Below are 16,133 nucleotides of genomic sequence, written 5' to 3' on the forward strand. Positions count from 1 at the left end.
TCCTGTGATGGAGGTTTTGCCCTGACATGGGAGGATGGGGATGCAGCTCCTTCCCCCTGCACCCATCTCTGGCAGCTGCTGGTCCTCAGTATCCTGAATTGGAGCAGACACCAGAGGGAATTTCCATGGACAAGCTGGGGAAGCAGTGATGGGAAGGGCTGCTTTCCCTGCTAGAGGCTTGTTTTGCGTCTGAAAAAAAACCTGCATTATTTTACCCAGGGTAAGCAACACCTGAGCCTTTTCCCGCAGCAAAAACTCCAGCTGCACCAAGCCCAGCAGGTCCAACCCCCGAGTTAATTCACAATAAAATTAAAGTGACTCATCTCTGCTCCCTTTTCACTCCTAGATGACTCCCAGACACTGCTGAGCTTTTCCCAGCTCTTTAAGCTCAAGTCTAAGCTTTGAAATGGCAGCTCTGTCCCTGTGCTGGGACACTGGGTAAAAATAATGCTGGGGAGATGAAAGGGGATTTGCCATTTTTAATTTTAGCTGCTGGAAATTCTGCTTTTTACCATGGGGTTGAGGGGAAGGGGAAGTTCCCTTTATTCCCCCCGGCACAGGCTGTTGGCTTTGGTGTAGGGCTGCTGAAGCAGAAGTGAGTGGTTTTGCCAGATGGGAAATGTGTTGTTTTGCAGCCTCTGTGAAATAATTTCTGATTGATAATCTGTTAACAAATAAGAGCTCTGTGAGACAGGGGGAGGTGATGTTCTGGGTGTCACATCAGGAACTGCCCAGGCGCTGCTCTGATGAGCCCACAGGCTGCAAAAACCTGCTCCCAGGCTCCTCTCTTCTTATCAAGTTGAGCAAATCTTCTCTTTTTTCCAGTGGTTGGGTATCAGCAGGGAAAACTCATCTTCAGATCTGACTGCATTATGGTTCAACAGCCTGAGATTTGCTTTTTATCACAACAAATGTATGCAGAGTTGCTGGCTGTCCATATAAATTCCTAAAAGTGTATTTTTGTTGGAGAAAGGAATTGGTCCAGGATTATAATCCTGTTGAGCTTCTAGCTTTGCTGCAGTACAGCAGCAAGGAGTTCCCCAGGTTAGTGCTGAGCTCTCTTTGGGGGAGGAAAGGGAAGTAATTTGCTTTCTGTGGCCTGACTTTCCCAGCTTAATGTTTCCTCTGCAACTCTTCTGGTCCCTCTTAACCCTGTGGCCCAAGGGTTTCTTCTCCTTTTCCTCCCTGCCCCTTGGCTTTGCTGCAGGAAGGAGCAGCTGGAAATGCTGGGTGGTAGAGCTGCCTGTTCCCCCCTCCCTGCTCCTGCTCCATCACCTTGCCTTCCCTCTGGCTGTGCCTCTCTCCGCTGGCGCGCAGTGAGCGGTTCGCATTGATCCGTCTGCCACCGTGCTTAGATCTCCTTCCCGAGGGATTTTTGGCTTCTCGCGAGCCCGGAATCACTCATTCCATCTTTCATGAGTCTTCCTCATCAGTGCTGAGCCTCACCTGCTGCTGGCTTGCTCGAGACCCTTCCCCAAAACCCCTTGGACGTGCTGGGCACCAGCCCCACTGCCCCATGTGGCACGTTCCTGAGCGCTTGGCTGGATCAGGCCTCAATTCCTTCCCTCCGGAGCTATTTGCAGCCCTCCCGACCTCGGCTGCAGCAGCATCTGGCAGTGCTCTGCATCCTTCCCCCCCACCCAGGCCCCCCCGCCACGCACCGGCTGCCTCGTCCCCCTCTGCACACACATCCTGCTCAGCCCCTGGCACGTTCCCGGGCCAGGAGCCGTTAGTGGGAACATCTTGGCTTGGCCAGCCTCCCTCATTCGAGGCTTTGCCTCCAAGACGCCCGTGTCGGCGCCCTGCTCTGCGTCTGGGCTGCTGCGTGGGTGGTGGGGAGCAGGTTCAGAGAGTTTCCCTTTATGGGGGATGAAAAAAAAAAGGAGAATAAGGCTTTCCTGGGGATTTTTCAGCTATAAAGCTGCTATTTCTTTTCCATGGACTATCCAGTGCTGCCAGAGCTTGGGACACCCTGCTTCAGTACAGCAGCAGTGAGTGATGAGGGAGAGCGGGGCCCCCTGAGTATCCCCCTTTCTACAGCCACTCTGTCCCAGCCCAGCATCCCTAGACTGGGGAGGGGGAGCTTGGACCACGTTTATCCAGGTGTTTCTAAAATGTGGAGGGTTTACCCACACATCCAATCCTGGATGTGCTGCTGCCTTTTCCTCTCTCTCCAGGAGCCTCTGGGAGATCCTGGTGGTTCTGAGCAGGAGGGGATGGCTTGAGGTCTGGGGGTCCCTTCTGCCCTGCTTTGGGGTGGGGGTGGTTGGGGGAATCTAGGCTGATTTTTATAGGAAGCGGCTGTCTTGGCACTGGTTTGAAAAAACCCCACGTAGCGCTGGGCTGGATCCGTGTTCTCCGGGACTTTCCCTCCTGCATTTGTCAGTGTCAGCAGGAGTAATTTCATAAATATGCTGGGAGCAGGGGTGGGGACTTCACCCAGACTTTACGTCAATGTAAACAGCCCTAATTGGTGCTGGAGCCTCATAATTCCAGGATTTCCACCCCCCTCCGTCCCCCCCTTGCCCGCGTGCATCGAGGAAATTTGCAGTGCCAAGGAGAAGCGTGTTTTCATTCATAAATCCTGGGGGTGGGAGGGGGAGAAGGGGCTTGCTGGTGTTCCTTGCCTGAGGGTGCTTTTTACTTCCCCCCATTGCCCTCCCAAATCTGACTTATCACTTTAAGAAAGTGGTGATGGAAACGCATGTGTGTGTAATGGGGTGAGTGCTGGGAAGAGAACAGAGGCATTTAGTGCTCAAAGGCTACTCTGGGGACTACCTTGCAGCCTTAGGGACAATTCCTGCCTGCTCCTGGCTACTTGTTTGGTGCTGAAAGAGAGGGAGCTTTGCTGGGAGGCAGATGGACCTGCCTGCACCCAACCTGGTGGCTGGGATTGTGGTGGGTTTGTCCTGGGGGCTGTTGGTATTTGCAGTGGGGGTGTAATGCACCCTGGCCTGGGAACAGGGGAGAAATTGGTGGCTGATTCTAGCAGAGGGTCACAGAGCTGGGAGCACTCATGTCCAAATCCCTCTGCCTTGGAGTGAAGGTGAAGCCACCCAGGTCATCTGCAGCCATGCATGGGCTGGAAAAGCCAAGTCATGGCTGCAGCTGATGCTTTGTAGGAAGGCACTGGGATCACTGGTGAGGGAAGAGCTGAGGGTGATGCTGTTGTCTCCCACTGAGCATCTTGCAGGGTGTTCAAGCTCCCAAACACCAAACTAGGGTTCCAGGCTTCCCAGGAGCTGGCTGCCAATCACTTCTGTTAAAGGCTCTTTCCTTCCTATGAAATTGAGCTTATAAAAGTAAAGACAAACAAAACAAACCCAACAAAACACAACAAAAACACACAAACCAGCTTGGCAGCAGCCAGGGCAGAGTTATGCTGGGCTGCAATCACACCCTGTGGCTGCCACATCCCCTGGATCCCCAGCTGAGGGTCAGCAGCCTGGGGATGTGGCTTCAGTGCAATGCTGTGACACTGCACCAGAGGTTTCTGTGGCTGCCATGGATGGCAGGAAGACACCCCAGCAACCCAGGCCTTTCTGACCTGCTCTCTGCATCTGGGATGCTGCTGTAGGTGTTGGATTTGGCTGGGTGGGAGGGATCAGCGGAGCCAGGGCTGCTGGCTGTGCTCCCAGCCATGCTCTGGACTCGCTGGGGTAAAACCAGCATTAAACAGAGCTGGGCTCCATCCCCCCAGAGTGGCTCTGGTGGGAAAGGCAGCCTGTTTATTTGAAGTATGGTTTAGTACCTCTCTGCTCCTCCATTGGAGAGAAGAGCCCTGGGAAGGGCAGCAGGCGGGACCTGGGTGTCCTTGAGTGGGACTGGCTGCCAGCAGCTCCTGCCAGCCAGGGGTGCAGGGACATGCTGGGGCTCGTGTCACCCTGCCCTCCAGCACACACGCCTATTTATGCTCCTCGTCCCTCTGGCTGACTTGGACGTATCACAGATGTTTTCTTTCAGGCTGGTCAGTGGAAGAGGAATGGCTGCGTATACATCGGAAGCGCTGTAAATCACGGCGATGGGTTTCTCAGAAGGGCTTCCAGCCAGGGCCATAAACATGTTGCCTTCAGCCAATATGACATCCCTGGAGCTCCCCAGCCGTCCACCCGGTCAGCGTGCAGCTCAGCGGCTCTCTCGCATCCAGCTAGCACTCAACAGCTGATAACTTCTTCCCCCCCCCCCTCTTTTCTTCCAAGAGTTGAGCTGTTCTTCGAGCTAAAAAGCTCAAAAGGGCCTTCAGCCAACAGCTTAAAACCCAAGATGTAGATTCTGTGAGCTGGGTGGTTTAGTGGTTACAAAACTGCTGCTTAGGTTGCTCTGGGACCCTCATCCTTGGCCAGGTTCCCCCAAGCAGGAGCAGGGTCCTTACCCAGGGTCTGGTAACACTGGAAAAGGCAATTTATCTCCGTCCAGAACAACTCCCACTTCTTTGGGGGGGGGGGGGGGGCGGAATTAAAAGAAACAACCAAAAACTTTGGAGTACAATGAAATGTTTTTAAACCATAGTCATCCCTCTCCATTCTTCAGTGTTTTCCCACCAGAGGGGTTAGGAAATGGTGTTTCATATTACTTTGGCTGCTGACCCTTGCCAGAGGTGCTGGATTTCAGACAAGAGATCTGGAAGGGTCTTCTGAGCTCACCTCAGCCCAGGGTGGGAGTCATCATTTCATAGAGAGGTTTAGTAAGCAGCTTAGTCTAAAGAAAATGGAATGGAAAAACTATGTGGGCGATGGATGCCCTGGTTGTGTTGTGGATATGAAGCCTTTTGTCATGGAGAAGGTGCTTCCCTGTGAGTATTGCTCTGTGTTTTGGGGTCACTGGGTGCTACAGGACCTTTAGGAAATGCTGCAGCAGATGTGGTCAGATGGGGGGAAAAGAGTGAAGGGGGGATTTTGATTTGAACTTGTCAATGTTTTATCACTGCAAACCCAGTGTTTTCATGTGTTGTGGCAGCCTCAGTGCGATGGCTCTCGGCGTGGGGGACTTGATGGTGCTGGGACCACCATGGATGCAGGATGGTTTTCTGGGTGTCTGAGCTCCACTGGTATTTGCAACCAGGGTCCAGCTGGGATTTTATGCCAGCTTCCCAGCGGGTCTTTCCATATGTGCAGTAGAGCTGCTCCCCCTTGCTGGGGGTGTTTGTGAGGGCCATAACTTGGCCCCTGGACAGGTATTTGCTGCCCTTTAAAGGCAGAATAATGGCTTTGGTGCTCTGTCCCCTTGCCTGTAGCACTGATCCTGTGGGATGTGGGGACAGGGAGCTCTGGCTGGTGGGTACTGCACGCAGCATCCTTACCAGCATCCTGGACCACCACTGGAGCAGGTGAGCAGCTGGCAGCAGAGCAAGCCGGGAGCTGCTCCCTCCCCACCCCCCCTTCCTGTTCTCCCTCCCTCTCTCCTTCTCTCTCTCCCTGCAGAGCATTTGGACAAATAAAGTTCGGAAAAAATCCGAGCTGGAGCTGCTGACTCCTTGTGCAAGCGGTTTAAAATAGGCCAGGCTGTTCCAGCCCGGCGGCAGCCAGCTGGCCCCGCGGCCTCCCCGCTGGAAAACAACCGGGAACAATAACACGGGAGCCCGGTGCCCAGCCTGTCCCTGTGGCACAGGCAGCCCTGGGACGTGACCTGCTGCCACCCTGCCTCCTGGCACAGCAAATGGGGGGCTGAGGGTCCCCAGAGGGGCGTTCTAGGGCTGGCAGGAGCCGAAGGGCTGCTTGTGGCTTGGGGGGGGGGGGTGGGGGGGTGACTTGGTAACATTGGAATCGGGGAACTGTTTTGGTTAGAAAAACCTTCAGGATCATGGAGTCCAGCCCTTACAAGGCCACCACTAACCCGTGTCCCTCAGCACCACATCTATGTGGCTTTGAAATCCCTCCAGGGATGGGGACTCCACCACTGGCCTGGGCAGCCTGTGCCACAGCCTGACAACCCTTTCAGGGAAGGAATTGTTCCCAGTATCCAAGCTAAACCTCCCCTGGCACAACTTAAAGCCCTTTTCTCTTATCCTACTGCTTGCTCCTTGGGAGAAGAGATTGACTCCCTTCACTCCAGCCTCCTTTCAGGAAGTTATAGAGAGCCAAAAGGTCTCCCCTCAGCCTCCTTTTCTCCAGGCTGAACACCCCCAGTTCCTTCAGCTGCTTCTCATGACATCTGTGCTCCAGACTCTTCCCCAACTCTATTACCCTTCTCTGGACACGCTCCAGCACCTCAGTGTCTTTCTTGTTGTCAATGAGACATTTCCTTGGCTGTGCAGGTGGGATGTCACTGAGAGGGGAAATGGAGGAGCTGGGCCATGCAGAGGAGCATCCCCTGCCACAGCATCTTCCCCCCATCTTGTAGTGCTCTGCCTCCACTGGGGATCTGGGCGAGCACCTCTCTGCTCCTATTGTATTTCTGATTCTTGTTTTGTTTTCAATCCAAAGCTGCTCTGCTGGCTGGGAGCCAGGGGGAAGCAGTCCCCAGGTGGGCTGGCCAGCAAGGTGCCAAGGGGTAGGACTGCATCCCCCTGAGGCCAGCCGGTGCCGTCAGCCCGCGGTGCCTTTTCCGTGCTCGGCGTTCCTTCGGGGACAGGAAGGGCTGCATTGTAAGATGGCCTTCCAGGATTTCCTCCCACAGCCCTTGGAGCAGGATGCGGCCACACACCAGCTTCCAGGGGAACCTGCAGGCTGCATGGATGCTGGGGTGACCTGGGGACCATACCCCCCCCCCCCCCTCTGCTCCTTTCCAAGCCAGGCTCCTGTGGCAAGCTCCTGTGCTTGTGGCCCTGGATATCCCAATGGGGCTCTGCAAAGCATGAACAAATTCCTATGGCAAAAGGGAGGGCCTCATCAGCCCTGGCCTGATCCAGCACAGCCAAAAAGCTTCACCATTCTGGCCCAAAACATTGTGTAAAGGAGGCAACGATGTTCCCAGCACAGGCAGTTTTGCTGGTGTCTGCTCCTGAAAATGATTCTTGAGAGTCCTTGGCTGTCTCATGGACCACCGTTCCAGCAAGAGCTTGGCTGAGCACAGAGATGAGGATGTGAGCAATGCACCAGGGCTCCCAGGGGACCAGGCAGAACATCACCCCATGCCTGTGTGCAGACACAGTGCACCCCATCATCATCCCTGCTTTGCTTCCTCTTCCCTGCCTCTGCCAGCATCTGCTTCACTTCCTACTGCATCTCTGCTTGGATCATCCCTGACCTTCCTTCCAACTTGGCTTGGGAAAGCAGGAGAGCAAAAGCATCCATCTGCAGGGACACTGTGGCTGGAACTGGCTGCTCCAGGTCAGCTCAGAGTTGGGGCATCACCAGAAACTGGAGGGATGGAGCATCCTCCCCTGCCTTCCCCCTGCACCAAGCAGGGAGATTCCCCATGGTGAGGGATTACTGGCTGTGTGCAGCTTGCCTGGAAGAGCTCGGCACCTTGGCTGGGGGGGGAAGAGAAGGAGGATTTGGCAGCCGGGAGCAGGAGGATTAGCAGAGATTTGCTGGATCTCGAGGAGAGAGGTGCCAAGTTGCATTTGCCGGAGGAGAAGTCCTGCGGCAGGAGATCCCGAAGGATGCTGCGTGTCCCTATCAGCTGGCTGCAGTACTCGGGGCCTGCCGAGGGGGACCGGGGCTTTCTGCAGGGGGGAGTCCATGTGCCAGAGCCACAGGGAAATGCTGCAGAGGCAGCTTTTGCCTCGCCTGGATTTGAACAGGTACCAGCAGGCCGGCACGGCCGTGGGGGGGGGGAGGTCCTGGAGGATGGGGCAGCCTGAGGCGGATCAAATGCAAAGCTCCTCGGGATGGGCAGAAGGTTAAATCCAGTTGGGTTTAAGCCCAGCCCATGCAGTGCTGGTGCTAAAATGCCTTTGGGAGTGCAGGGCCCGGCTGGGCAGCACGGGGAGCCTGCAACATCTTGTGTAACAAGGAGCGAGCATCAAAGGGAAATGCCTGAGCGCAGCAATAACCCGCGCTAACAACACCAACAAAAAAAAGGAGAGAGAAAAAAAAAAAAGCCCTCTCCCCTTTCATTTCCCTCCCTCCCCTCTTGACCTTGAAGAATGCTGGAAGGTGTCATGTCATCAGCATTTCCCAGCCGCTGGGAGCTGAGGGGGGGGATTTTTTGATTTTTTTTATTTTTTCTTCCTTCGGGGCACCCTGCCAAGAATAACAGCCGACTCCAGCAGGTCGGCACAGGAAGGGAACGGCTGGAACCTGATTTGCAGTCAGACGCTCCGAGAGCCAGAACGCGTTTTATTGAAGAGGTCTCCAGGGAGGCATAAACCTTCTCCCCCTGCCCTCCCCCCGCCCCCCCCGCCGCCCCAACCCTCTTCCCCCCCCCCCCAAAAAAAAAAAAGACTTTCCGATGAAGCTATATTTTTTTAGTATGTTTTTGGACAAGACTTTCAGATAAACTTGGTTTTAGTTCACGGTGCTGGCATTGATTTACAGCAGAGGCAGGAGCAGGGAGGAATGGAGAGGTCAGGGATGGGGACCCCATCCCTGGTGCACCCTGATTTGGGGCCAGGCATGCGCAGAGTCCCCTTGGATGAAGGCATTTTTTTCTGTTGGGTTCAGGCTTCATCTCAGCTGGCAGAGCAAGCACATCCCTTGGGATGGATGTGTTTAGCAGAAGGAGGAAGGCAGGCAGGCACAATTCCTCCCGGGAAAGTGATGTTGTTTGCCCAGGAGACGACCTGGGCACAGGTTCAGAGGTTTGGTGTCCTCATCATAACCTGTGCTCCTGAGTCTGATCATGCTACCCATTAAACTCTCCATGGCTGGAGGGGTGGGAAGGTCCCCAGGGAAGGGACTGCTGAGAGCATCTGTGCAGCTGGAGGGTGTGAATCCCTGCTGGAAACCCACATTTTGTTAGGAAAGGGATCAGCAGGACACAGGGTTGCACTTCAGCTGGATGGGCTGGACAGGGGACAGCAAAGGTGGTGGTTCCTAGCCCATGTGGGAGGATGGAGGGCTGGGGAGGGGGTCTCTGGGGGCTGGTGGTATTTTGTGACAGGCACTGGGGCAGAAGGGCTCCGTACAGGGAAGGGATGAGCTGAAGGTGATGGGAATTTGGGAGGTCTGGGCCCACAATCCTGCACATTAGCCCCTTTGCCTCAGTTTCCCCAGGTGTGCCAGCTGTGTCCAAAGAGATGTGCCTGTCACGGATGGTGGGATCCAGCATCATGCAGGGAAGGTGAGCCCAGGGCAGTGGGGATGAGTGTCCACGTCACCTGCACAGCCAGCATCTTTCCCACACCTTGGTGCTCACTACAGTGAGGCCAGACCCTGCATGGGCTGCACCTGCCACTGGGTGGCCACGGGCTTCTGCCCACCTCCTGCCAACAGCATTCTTTCCAGAACAGAAGCTTCTCTTCTCACCCTTTGGCTGCAGAAGGGATGATTGATTCCCTGCTCTGCTCCAGCTTGCATTTACCAACCTGCCTTTAAAAAAAGAAAAAAAAAAAGAAAACAAACTCTGTCCATCACTTGGCCACCCCAAGGCACAGGAGAACCTCCCAAACAAGCACTTCCACCAATTCTTAGAGGGAAGACACGGGCGACAGTCCTTGATCTCCAGCCCTGGTGGTGAACCTGCTGAGCTCCCAGCCCTTGGTCTGCTAATCTCCTCCCGCAGCTTGCTAAATCCTGCAAGATGTTCCCAAGAGGGAGCACAGGCCAGGCTTTGTTTGTTTGCAGAGTTTCATCCTTGGGGACATCTGGTACCTTTGGCTCAACCTGAGCTCCCGATAAGCCACGCTTGGCTTTTGGGGAGCAGGAAGAGTGGGTGTTCACACCCTGGTGAGACACCACGAGGTGCCAGCAGGGCTGGGGTGACGATGGGTGACAGCCACCAGTGCTGAAAGCCCAGTGCTGGGATCCCCCCTGCCCATCTGCATCCCGCTGCCAGGAAGCACCAGGGAGAAGCAGGATCCTTGCAGCCGGGGCAGTGGTGAAGCCAAGCAACTCTCCAGCTCCCTTTTAATTCCTTTCCCAGCTGTGTTGCCTCATCGCCATGACCAGGCTGTAACCGGAGCGGGTCAGCGTTTTGCTGATGGAATGTTTTTCCATCGGGAAATACCAATTTCTGTGGGAACATCTCCATTTTGACCAATTTTTTTTTTTCGGGAGTGGGGAGAAGAATACTTAAAACCCAGACCTTTCACGGAGCTTTGAGCTCCTCCTAACATTGTTTTAGAGAGGAGCACAAAAATTATGGAGCGTGTGGGGTAGGTGCTGGTGTGGGAGTAAACTCCAGGCTCAGGAAACCCCAAGGTGTGCTTCCAAAATAGTAAGCTAGAATATTTTTTTTTAATTAACTTCAGAAAGACTTTCAATATGGATTTTGGAGAAAGTTCCAGCTTTTGTTTAGCTCTCGTGCTGTATTTATACAGCTCGTGTTGCCTTTTCCCATGCAGGAAAACTTGGGCATCTCAGGCTCTGGGTGGGTTTGATAACCAAGGCACCAGGTACTGGCAGGATGGATACACAATGCCAAGGGAGGGGAATTTTTGGCTGCCCAGGAGCCATAACTTCTGCCTGCTTCCTGGGGGAATGAAAGCATCTAATTCCTTTGGGCTTTTTTAGAGCTCCACCAGCCATGGATCAAGCCCCAGCTCCCCACCACTGCCCGGTAGGGCAGATGGCATCTTCAACTGGTGAATAAGGGGCTGGGAATAGAAAGCTGAAACCAGAGACCACATCTTCCCATTGCATCTTCAGCGTCATGTGAGAGGGTCCTTCCCTCCCATCCAGGACTTGCCTAGAAATAGCTCCTGGCACTCACATGGCAGGACCTCGACCTGCCCGGCTGCGTGCCGGGGAGCTGATGCCATGCACGGCCCCACCACAGCTCCCTGCATCAGGGCTCAGTGGCTGAGTGGGAGCAGAATGGGCTTGGAAAACACCCCCAGCTTGGAAAACGCTTTGCGATGCCTGCGGCAGGGATGCCAAGTTGTTGGGATGGGCTTGGGTTGCCAGACACAGGGTGCAGAGTCCCTGCTCAGCTGCTGCTCCTGCATTTTTACTGCTGTGCAAACTGTTCCTATTTGCACTGATAAACCGTTTCTTCTTTTTTTTTTTTTTGCCCCCTCCTCTGCCCCTTCTCCCCACCCTTTTATTAATGGCAGCTTCTAACAGCCACACTCATTCTTCTTTGTTGACACGGCCCTTTGGCATCAGCACTTGGCATTTGTAGAGCAGCTCGTTCTGGAAAGGAAAAGAAAAAAAAAAACACAACAACTCAAAAAAAAGCCCAACCAAAACCCCACAAAATCCCCAGCAACCCGGCCCTTGTGCCCTGCAGGGGACGTGGCTCCCTCCTGCCTCTCAGGGCAGGCTGCCACGGGGTTAATCAGTGCCCGGCCCCTCTGGGGGTGAGAGCTGGGAGGTGCGATCCGAGGTTACTGCTGCTGGAAGCCCGGGCAGGGACTTGGAGCAGAGGCTGAGGGTGCTGGGGCTTCACTTCCACGCCTGTCCCTGCGCTCCCACACGTGTGGGCACACTTCTGTGCACCTCCAGGCTGGGCCTGGGGCTCCTGCTCGGACCAAGCCAGCAGCCACCACCGGGCCAGGCACTGTGCATGTCCTCGCTTTGTGGGGGACAAAGTGATGGCTTTGTCCTCTGGCTGTCACAACCTCTTTGCTGCAGCATCTCCCAAAGCGCTTGAGCGGCTCCAGCTGAGCTGCAGTGTGTCCCTGCAGGGCTGCAGTGGCTGTTGGTGGCCCTCTCCTCTCCCCCAGAGTCACTGTTCTCCATCCTGCCCAGCAGCATCCCTCCTTTCCTTCCAGGGATGGACCACCCTGCATCCTCCCTCTCTGCAGAGCCCCTGCTCCAGCCCACACCTCTGGTTTTGGTGCAGGATTGCTGTGTCCCTTTCCCCTCTACTCACCCTACAGCTCCATGTCACCTGCACACAGCTTTTCTTGGGTCATCTATATACTTCTTATATTTCAGGCTCCAAGCTGTGCAGGGATGGATGTTCCTGCTGGCACCAGGCACCATCTTGACTGGGAGTACCCTCAACTCACCTGCACGGCCACGCAAAGGACTGGGGCAAATAGTTTACAAGCAGGAGAAAGCTCAGCTGGGCTTTTCCAGCAAAAGAAATAGAAACAAACAAACAAATAATCAATTAAGAAAGTAAAAAATTCAAAGAAAAGTTAAAGCAGCAGTGTATCCAAACCATTTCCATGAACCAGCCCTATCTTTTCCATCTGAAAAATCAGCACCAGCCGAGTGCAGAGATCAGCCTTTTTGAAACAGAAAAAAGAAAATAAGCTAGAGGAGGAAAATACAGCTGTTGAGGGCAAAGTTCAAGGTTGCTGACCCCCAGGCCAGTGCCCTAGCGGGCTGCAGCCGTGTCCTGTCAACCTCACCTCGGGCAGGTGACACTGTGGTGCTCAGGCTGACTGTCCCATGCCTCAGTTTCCCTTGGTGGTATAGTGCTGGTTTTCACTCGTGTGTGTGTGGTGGCATTTCTGTGTCCCCTGTTGGGTTTAGAAGAGGGATGATGGCAGGGCTGAGCTGCCCAGCACGCTGCCCAGGGTTTGCTCTCCAGCAGGAGGCCGGGAGCCCAGGGGCGGAGGTGGGAACCTGGTCGGGCGGCGCGGAGAGGCAGCGGCTGTTCTGCCTCCCCGGCCTGAGCGGCTGGGAATTGCCTCCTTGAAGAAATATTCCCTTTTCAAACACCAGACCCCGCGGAGGATTATCCGGAGGGGTTGGCTGGGGGAGCAGTCACGCTGTCTCGAAGGCACTGTGTTGTTTGAAATGCTCTTTAAGGCACTTGATGACTCACAGCAACAGCTGGAAGGAATAAGCAGTTGGTAATTTCCATATTAACCTCCCGGTCCTGCTGGATGGGAGGGGAGGATCTGCAGCACGTGCCTGCTCGTGAGGGTGCAATGGGACCTCGCCGGCATGCTGGGAAGTGGGTGCTGCTGGGCACCATCCTGCAGTGCCCGAGGGATGGGGACAGGGATGGGGACAGCACTGGGGCTGGAGATGGAGGTGGGACTGGAGATGGGGACGGGGTGATGGGGATAGAGTTGTGGGCATAGGGATGGAGGTGGAGATGGGGATGGAAATGGGGATGGCCCCAGCGTCAGGCAGTCTGCTCATAGGTCCATCCTGAGCCCCTGCCTGGTGCAAGCTGGGGGGAGCAGGGCACTGTGAGACTGCCCAGGGCTGTTTGTACAGCACCTTGCACAACTGGCACCACATCCTGATCCTGTCCAGCCCCTGCCTTGCAAGGGACATCTGTCCCTGGGGCTCAGCTTTGTGCAAAGGGGACGATTCTGCATGACAAGCCAGCAAGGAGGTCTAAGATGTGCGCAGTGAGGATCCCTGCTTCCCAAACCTGGATTGTGGCCGTCCAGCTTGAGAGAGGAGCCATCCTGTGCTGCATCCCGTTCCAGCTGCATTGCATCCCGCTATCCCCACAGGTCCAAGCTCGGAGATGTCACCATCCCCAGCTCTTGGGCAGCTCGAAAACCCCGGCTCGGGCAGGAGGGTTGCGCGCTGGCGGGAGCTGTGGTGGAAAATCCTGCGCTGGGCTCGCCTGGATCCCCGCGCGGCCTGGGGGAGGCGGTTGCCGCCAGGGCATATGTTTCCAGTTCTTGCCGAGGCCCGACTTGAGAAATTTTCTCTCCCTCCCAGCTTCTCTGTTGCAAACAGCAACCGCAGGGCCGGGGCGGCACAGGATGATAAATGAGCTGCTCTGTCCGTGCGCAGCCAAGGCCCGGGAAGCGGCTCCGAGGCTTTATCCCGGCAGGGTGCGGGTGCGGGGGGAGCCGGGGGCTCACGGCGCCTCTGGAGAGTGGCACGGAGGGTTGGTGTTTTGGGACAGGGTGGGGAGGGGGGGATCTGGTCCTGCTGAGCTCCAGTCCCTGAATGCAGAGCGTTGTTTTCTCGCCCATCTGTGGAGCAGGCGGGAGAGCATCTGTTGGCTCGAAGGGTGGGCTGAGCCGGCGGCCACATCTCCCCAGGGAGCTCTGGCTGGGCAGTCCGGGGGCAGCCTGCGATCTTGCTTCCTGGGGAAAACCCGGAGGGAAAGAACGCACAGATGGGGTGAAGCATTCTCTGATCTGATGCTGCTGCCCAGGGTCAGGGAACTCATCCCATCGGGATGGCCCCATCCTATCCGGGAAAAGGGGTGACACCGAGAGACCACGTGCACCTTCAGAGAACATCTGAGTCATGTCCACCCCAAGGCTCCCAACGCCCTCAGTGCATAGAGCAGCCACCACATCAGGCCTATAAATAAATACAATATAACAAGGCCCTGCTGCCTTCTGGAAACCCCTGAAAAAAGCCCTGCAGAGCCAGTTCTCCCAAGGTATCATGTTCCCCGCTTTGTGTGTCATCTCCCCCTCCTGCTTCTTTACTGCCGGAGCCATCTGCGTGGAAACTGGATCCGGGTCCCCGAAGAGCCCTCCTGCCCCCTGCCCGTGCTCCAGCTGATGTCACACAATCTGTTTGATCTCACAGCCAGTTGCTGAGGGAGCACCAGACACTGTCACCCCCTGGACTGGGTGGGAGATGACATCAAGGGCTGGCCAACCCACGGGGGACTCAGCTGGGGTGCCCCAAGGGCAAGAACCTTGTGGGCACTGGGGCGAGGGGGGGGGGGTGATGAGGAGCAGGGCAATGTGGCTTCTCCACACCAGCCAGGTGTCCCTACACATGGCTTGGGCATTCAGCCCTTGGTCCCTCCTATCCCTCTGTCCCCGTGTCCTGTTGCAATTAGCGACCTTGATGCTTTGGGTTTGGTCCTGCACAGCACCCTCCTTCAGCGGGATGAGCTCAGGGCTTTGCAAGGACAGGACTGGGGACATTGCAGTGACTTGCCATGAACTCAAACTCCACAGCACTGCCAGGAGCAGCCTTCCTCCTCAAACGGCTGCTTGAAAAATACCCTTGCAGCTGCTAATACATATATATTTTATCGGGGGGGGGGGGGGGGGGGGGGGCCGTGCCGAGCTGGTGGGTATGCTGACTAGATGCTCGGGGCAGTTAATAAGTCAGGTTTAATTGTGGCTGGCCCTCGGTACAGTTTGCACTTCCGCGGTGCCTATTGTCCAAGGACAGCAAAGTGCTTCACAAGCACTAAATCTTATCGCAGGCTGCAAGGCAGGTAAGGATATACCGGGATTATTGCATGCGTCGCTGAAACACGGCCAGCTCCGGCTGGGAACACATCAGCTATTTACCAGTGAGCAGCAAAGCGATGCAGCATTTTAGGACCGAGCGGGAAATAGAATCTGGTATTGAACTGGAACAGCAGCAGGACTTTTTAAAATGTGAAATAAATTACTGGGGCTGACCGGTGGTCGGGACGCTGAGTTAATGGCTGGTGGCAGGGCTGTAAAGGGCAGAGATGTGGCTGGTGCTTTCGGCAAAGCTCCGTGAGCTCCGTCCTGCCGGCGTGGACGTGGACACGGTGCCTTTCCACGCAGCTCTGCGGAGGAAGGGGCTGCTAAAAAGGCCGTGGCGTGGGGAGGGGGCTGCGGGTGAGCCAGCGGTGATAGAGGGGAAGGGATCCAAGAGGGGAAGGGGGCGGGCGGTGCGCGGCTCCCCGCGTGGGGTCGGTTATAAACCCCCTCGCTGGGGTGGGTTTTTAAATACACTCCCCCCCCCCCACCCCTTTACCTCCCCTCCGTGGGGTCCCGTCGTACCCCCGCGGCGGCTGCCGCAGCTCCGAGCCGGGCTGGCGGCGGACGGGAGGGTTGGGGGGGCGGCAGCGGCTCGTTCCTCCCCCCGGCTCCCCCCTTAGGGGCAGGTCGCGGCAGGGGGGGCCCGGGGAGGAGCCGGGCCGGGGGCGCCGGGGCCGGGAGGCGGCGGGCAGCCGCCCTTCCTCCGCGCCGCCAGCGGGACCCAAACTTTCGCACCGAACTTTTATTCCGGTTTTGTTTTGTTGGTTTGTTTGGGTTTTTTTCGGGGGTTTGAGGATTTTTCGCTGTTGTTGGGGGGGCGGTTTTTTGGTTTGGTGTTTTGGGTTTTATTTTATTTATTTTGGTTGGTTGGTTGGGTTTTTTTGGGTTTTTCTTTCTCCTTGCCTTCCCGGCGGCGGGAGGAGGCGGGCGGCAGCGGGGCGGGTTGGGGGGGGGAGTGGGGGAGCGCTCCGCAAACCCGCCCCCCGAGCTTGCGTGTCCGGCGGAGCCGCGG

General features: G+C 56.0%; 1 long non-coding RNA gene across 1 annotated transcript; it reads right to left on the reverse strand.

The window, feature by feature from the left end:
- Nucleotides 1–8,328: 8,328 nt before the first annotated feature.
- Nucleotides 8,329–15,832, reverse strand: LOC127389110 (uncharacterized). Its single transcript, XR_007890558.1, has 3 exons — nt 15,618–15,832; nt 11,082–13,999; nt 8,329–9,413 (listed from the first exon to the last, which is right to left on the reverse strand). It is a non-coding gene; the product is annotated as an uncharacterized LOC127389110 (long non-coding RNA).
- Between the last annotated feature and the right edge of the window lie 301 nt (nt 15,833–16,133).

This window comes from Apus apus, chromosome 11 (genome assembly GCF_020740795.1).
Source record: "Apus apus isolate bApuApu2 chromosome 11, bApuApu2.pri.cur, whole genome shotgun sequence".
Classification (NCBI taxonomy): domain Eukaryota; kingdom Metazoa; phylum Chordata; class Aves; order Apodiformes; family Apodidae; genus Apus; species Apus apus.